At 48.1% G+C, this 6892-nt stretch overlaps 1 protein-coding gene across 1 annotated transcript in view; it reads left to right on the top strand.

Moving 5' to 3' along the window:
* The window catches only part of LOC119952476 (succinate--CoA ligase [ADP-forming] subunit beta, mitochondrial-like), a 175781-nt gene that overhangs the window by 68729 nt on the left and 100160 nt on the right, over positions 1 to 6892 (top strand). The window lies entirely within an intron of this gene.

Below are 6892 nucleotides of genomic sequence, written 5' to 3'. Positions count from 1 at the left end.
TTTATGCAATGAAACTTTATAGCCACTGGATGCTTTAGTTGGGCTGTTTAAACAGTCTCAGTTCATTCAGATTATGAACAAGAAGACCAAACAGAACAAGATCCCTCAACAATGTACTCGAGTCCTCTTAATACAGTATATTATGAGTTGGCATTATTACAAATTCAAGTAATAATGGCTCGAAGTTTGTGGTTGTAAGGACGTTGAAGTTGTTAACACTGTCGGAACTCAGCAACTTCTGGCTTCTTTCTGTGTATAGTTAAACACCGAAAGCTGGAAATTGCTGTTAACCCTGTTCCTCCACAGGGTGTGCTATTGCAGTGTTTGCAAATGAAATCAGCAGAGTCAATAATCACAGATGAATTCAACAGAGAATCAGTAATCTCTTGCAGATGTCATCTTTTTTGAACAAATTATTCTCATTAAAACTAATGAAAATGTTCAAACTTATTCAATTAAGAATAGCTGTTTTTGATTCATGATTTTTAAACTGAAATTTAAAAATTTTTTTTTTAAAACTTTGATATTTCCATTCCTCTCTCAACCCCATTTTTATATCCTAATCTTAAATGATTACAATTAGAAAAGTATATTCCATGTTTTTAATTTCCTGCTTAGCTCTCTGTGAAAACACTTCAATCTGATTGGCTGATTAACCTGACTGCCCGCCCATTGCAGGACATCACAGAATGCCAATCAATTGTGCCCAACTCAAATATCTTTTAGGAGAGAGGAAATTTACATTCCAGAGCCCATTAAATCTCTGTGGCTAACTATCTTCAAGACTAGCGACAAGGCTGCCCCTTTCCCACTGATGATTAAATCTGGAACATAGTCTCAGGAATGATGTACCTCAGTACTTTCCTTTTATTAAATTAATGATCCAGTATATTCAGAACCCAAGCTGCAGACATTGCGGGACATTAGGAAGGCGGTGAGTTTCCTGGACCCTTGGTCTAGGGGCCAGTCACACCCATTCAGATTTGGTCATTGTTCAGAGACATGATTGTGTGATTGTGAATCAAGCAAGTATGGGGATCCAGCATGCAGCAATGCAGCAATGGAGCTATGGCCCTTGACTTTGACCAACAGGTACAAGGCTTTTGCTCCTTCTGTGAATGAGAGCTACAAAAGGAAATGGGCAAACTTAGCATCGTACTGTGGTGGATGGAGAGTGAAAAGGAATATGACAGAAGACGGTATGGTCAGGGGGATAGATACTGTACTCTGCAGCCTTGACCAGCAGTTGCCACGGTTGTATTGCTTGCCTGGTGAAAGGGCCAAAGACATCTCTTGTAGATGGAGATCAACTTGGACTGGAGGTTGGCGGAGGATCCAGTTGTTATGTCACTTACGACATAGGTAGAACTGCTATGATTGAATGTTACTGAGAAGAGAGGCATGTTGCTGAAGCTTTTCACCTTGCACTCATCAGAACAGATGCAAAAATGACAAATTTCAAATAATCACAATTTATACTAGAGAATAGGGTGCTAATGTTTGGCAAGTTGACTGCGATTGGCCAAAGCATTGTCATTGAGAAAGCAACGGGGGAACTGTAGGCTCCCCAAGCTCCTGGGTAATTCAAAAAAGGTACAATGGTTGAACACGTTTCTTTTGTTTGTAGCGAATTGGTCCTTCATATGGATGTATATTGCTTCTAGCAAGTTTAAATAAATCACGTTACAAGTTCAACTGTTTTTACTGTAGCTATTAACACATTTACGATTATTCAGCAAGTGTTGCTCAATTGTGGAATCCAGACTGGCCCAAATATGAAAACCTGGGCAGCAAACCCTGATGTGGTGGTTGACAAAGCCATCAAATCCCTAACATCAAGGAAAGCTCCAGGCTCAGACAGAATTCCAAAAGAAATTTACAAACCTGGGAGCCCCCAACTGGCCATAAAACTCTTAAAATTATATCACAGAGTGTGGGATTAATAATCCTCAAGAGTTGTAGGATGCCATAATTGTTCACTTGTACAAGGTAAAAGGACAAAAATCTGAGTGTGAGACAAAAGACAGGAATCTCAATGTCATTATAACTGGTAAGATTCGAACATACGTTGTACTGTACAGACTGGTAAGCCACAGAGTAGAATGTGTACTGCCAGAGAGTGGGTTGAGGAATGTCAGAGGCAGTTTTGGCATGATATTCACTATTCGGCAAATGTAAGAGAAATGCCACTGACAACAGATGGGACTCTACAGTGCCTTTGCTGACCTGATGAAGGCCTTTGACATTGTAAATAGAGAGGCCTTGTGGGACGTCTTGGCCAAACTTGGATGCCCTATAAATCTGCTACAGTTGTTTCACTCTGGAGCGATGTCCAGAGTCAGTGAATGTGATGACCCCTTTGATGTGAAGCAGGGGTGTGTCAGGTCCCCAGTGCTCTTCAGTATATTCTTTGCTGCAGTGCTCATACGGCATTTGATGGAATATATACCCAATTCAGAACAGATGGCAATTTGTTCAACCTGTGAGGACTGGAATCCTCAACTAAGGTAACTGAGATCAGGGTAGGAAATTGCTGCTTGCCAATGACAGTGTCAGTATCATACTGTGAGCATGATCTTCAAAGGATTTCTATCAAATTCTGACTATACCCCACCTGCTATAACTATCAATGATACAATCCAAAAGGCCGTAGATAACCTTACCTATCTTGGAAGCACAATCTCCAGAAATGTCTGCATTGACAGTGAGGTGGCAAATATATTTGCCAGAGCAACTCAGGATTTGCCTGTTCACAGGAGACTGTGGAGGAGTCAAGGTATAAAAGCTGTTATATAACCCAACCATCCTATACAGCTGTGAGGCAGTGGCTACCTACTCCAGACATAGAACATATAGAATAGTACAGCACAGAACAGGCCCTTCGGCCCTCAATGTTGTGCTGAGCCATGATCACCCTACTCAAACCCACGTATCCACCCTATACCCGTAACCCAACAACACCCCCCCCCCCCCCCCCCCCCAACCTTTTATTAGGACACTACGGGCAATTTAGCATGGCCAATCCACCTAACCCGCACATCTTTGGACTGTGGGAGGAAACCGGAGCACCCGGAGGAAACCCACGCACACACGGGGAGGACGTGCAGACTCCGCACAGACAGTGACCCAGCCGGGAATCGAACCTGGGACCCTGGAGCTGTGAAGCATTTATGCTAACCACCATGCTACCCTGCTTCCCCTTACATATTAAGCAGTTGGACAGATTCCATTTGAAATGCATTCAGAACATTGTGGCCAACAAATGGGAGGACAAAGTGTCCCATACTGAAGTACTTCGAAATGTGGAAATGTCTGGTATAAGGCATCATGTATTCACAACTTAAACTTGGACACCACCTGCGAGGTAGCCCATGATTAAGGTGCAAGGACTCCTTGAAGGTGAGCCTCAGGAAATGTGGCATGTACACAAAAGACTGCGAGAAAAACGCACAAGAATGAATTACCTGGGGAGCAATCTCAAATTGTGGCATTGTTTCCCTCCAACAGCAAACAATACAGGCAGCTTTGGACAAAAGGGAAGCTAGAAAGACTGGGCAGTCCTAAATCAGACAATGCATTCTTGCCCGTGCTCTGGAAAGGCATGGAGGTCTGCAGTGGTGCTTGACAGCCATGTTAGAATGCACAACTGATGACTCCATGGATGCAAGAAATGGCCATCTTCAGGATCAGTTAATGGGCAGGGATAATGGGCCATATTTAAGTTAACAGGCTGGAAGGAGTGCTAAAATGATCAGTGCAATTTGTAAGGGATTGGGAGAGCGTGTGAAACTGACAACCAGCGGTGTCTTCCACCCCAGTATCCTCCATTTCCCCCATTGCTTGTTTCCCCCCCCCCCACCACATTCCGTGCCATCCGACATGCCCTGCCCCGGCTGCAGCGGGTGCCTCTGCTCAGTGGACCCCAGATAACTGCGTGTAACATTACCTGGAATGTGCGCTGGTCCCCTCCTCAGTGCACGCACCCACTCTCTGGTCACTGAAATATCCCCAATGCTGGGGCAAAGCTCCAGGGTGCTCAGATGTTGGCTGCTGCTTCCATGGTGTTGCCTCCCGCAGTGTTCAGACACAGTGTCCAGGCATTACTGTTTGATTGAGATGCGAGAGAGTAACTCCCGCATGCTGATTTCACCGATGGAGTGGATCGGTTAAATTACAAACAGGTCGACACCTGGCGCGGTCCTCGATTTTGGCCTCTCCCACGATTTAACGGCCTTGTCGCGCTCTGACTTAAACGCAGTGCGGCCATTAAATCGCTCCCAATGTCTCCAACTATTTACTCCCCAGAAAACCATCTTAATCTAAACAAAAGTCAATTAGCCCAAGCTGTTATAATGCTTTAGTTGCTCACCTGGCTCACAAAAAGACTGGGGGCGCGATTCTCCGCAAATGCGGAGAGTCGTGAAGTCGTGAAACTTTGCTAAGCCCAGCACAGGCCTCAATCTCGCTGATACCTAAGAAAGACAAAGACCCAACGGAATGTGGGTCATACAGACCCATATCTCTGCTGAATGCAGACGCCAAAATACTGGCCAAAATCCTAGCCAAGAGGCTAGAAGACTGTGTACCTGAGGTGGTCACAGAGGACCAGACGGGCTTTGTCAAAGGTAGACAGCTTACCGCGAACATCAGGCGCCTGCTGAACGTGATAATGACCCCCTCCGGGGAGAGAACACAAGAGGTGATCGTCTCCCTGGACGCAGAAAAGGCCTTCGACAGAGTCGAGTGGAAATACCTCATAGAGGTACTGGAGCGGTTCGGGCTTGGAACAGGGTTCACCGCTTGGGTAAAGCTCCTGTACAACGCACCCATGGCGAGTGTACAGACCAACAATACCAACTCCCAATACTTCCAGCTGCACAGGGGCACCAGACAAGGATGCCCACTGTCCCCGCTGCTGTTCGCACTAGCAATTGAACCGCTAGCAATCGCGCTCAGGGCAGCAAAAAATTGGAGGGGGATCCGAAGGGGAGGTAGAGAGCACAGAGTCTCACTCTATGCGGATGATCTGCTCCTCTATATCTCGGACCCACAAAGCAGCATGGACGGAATCATCGCGCTCCTGAAAGAGTTTGGAGCCTTCTCGGGCTACAAACTCAACATGAGCAAAAGTGAGATCTTCCCAGTACACCCGCAAGGGGGGGGGGGGGGGCAGCACTAAAGGGGCTGCCGTTCAATCAAGCCCGACATAAATTCCGCTACCTGGGGATCCAAATAGCCCATGACTGGAAAGGGATCCACAAATGGAACCTCACCAGCCTGACGGAGGAAGTTAAAAAGGACCTGCAAAGATGGAACACACTCCCGCTCTCCCTCGCGGGGAGAGTTCAGACGATCAAAATGAACGTACTGCCCAGGTTCCTCTTCCTGTTTAGATCCATTCCGATCTACATCCCCAAGGCCTTTTTCAAAGCGCTGGACAAACTCATCATGGCGTTCGTATGGGGGGGTAAAAATGCTAGGATCCCAAAGAAGGTCTTACAAAAAACAAAAACCAGGGGAGGGCTAGCCCTCCCGAATCTACAATTCTACCACTGGGCAGCAACAGCCGAGCGAGTAAGGGGATGGATCCAGGAGCCAGAGGCTGAGTGGGTGCGTGCGGAGGAGGCCTCCTGCATGGGAACCTCCCTCCGGGCCCTCGCCACGGCAGCACTCCCATCCCCACCCAAAAAACACTCCAGCAGCCCAGTGGTGACAGCCACCCTCCAATCCTGGAACCAACTGCGGCAGCAACTTGGCCTGACCAAAATGTCGAACAGGGCTCCCATCTGCAACAACCATAGGTTCACACCAGCACTGACTGACGCCACCTTCAAAAGGTGGAGGCAGGACGGGGGGACACTGACAGTCAGGGACCTATACACGGACGACAGGATCGCAACACTGGACGAACTGACAGAGAAGTTTCAGCTAGCTGGGGGGAACGAGCTACGGTACCTGCAGCTCAAAAACTTCCTACGAAAGGAGACAAGGACGTACCCACAACCGCCACGACAGACACTACTGGAAGACCTACTGGACGCAAGTATCCTAGAGAAAGGGAACTGTAGTGACATGTATGACCGACTGGTAGATAGGGACGACACCGTACTGGACGCAACAAGAAGGAAATGGGAGGACGACCTGGGGATGGAGATAGGGTGGGGACTCTGGAGCGAAGCACTGCATAGGGTCAACTCCACCTCCACGTGCGCAAGGCTCAGCCTGACGCAACTAAAAGTGGTACATAGAGCCCACTTAACAAGAACCCGTATGAGTAGGTTCTTCCCGGAGGTGGAAGACAGATGTGAACGGTGCCAAAGAGGCCCGGCCAACCACGCCCACATGTTCTGGTCTTGCCCCAGACTCGTGGAGTACTGGACAGCCTTCTTCGAGGTTATGTCCAAAGTGGTGGGAGTGAGGGTGGAGCCATGCCCGATAGTGGCGGTCTTCGGGGTTTCAGAACAGCCAGATCTATTCCTGGGGAGGAGGGCGGACGCCCTTGCCTTTGCCTCCCTGATCGCCCGCCGTAGAATCCTGTTTGGCTGGCGGTCAGCAGCACCGCCCAGAGCTGCGGACTGGCTGTCCGACCTCTCGGAATCTCTCCAAATGGAGAAAATCAAATTTGCCATCCGAGGGTCGGACGACGGCTTCCACAGAACGTGGGAGCCATACATGCAACTGTTCCGGGACCTATTTGTGGCCAATGTACAAGAGGAAGAATAGTCGGGGGAAGGTAGCGGGAGGGGCTACAGGTTCGGTACGGGGGTTCGATGGCTAGCTAAGGCCCAAAACCAAACTAAATAAACATGTTGGGGGGGGGGGGGGGGGCGGGCGCAGTTACTACTACGAAGATGCTTACCTGTAAATATGTATGTTAATTTTTGCGTGTTTG

This window comes from Scyliorhinus canicula, chromosome 17, assembly GCF_902713615.1.
Source record: "Scyliorhinus canicula chromosome 17, sScyCan1.1, whole genome shotgun sequence".
Taxonomy (NCBI): Eukaryota; Metazoa; Chordata; class Chondrichthyes; order Carcharhiniformes; family Scyliorhinidae; genus Scyliorhinus; species Scyliorhinus canicula.
The sequence above is the reverse complement of the archived record's forward strand: the minus strand, read 5'-3'. Positions and strand labels throughout refer to the sequence as shown.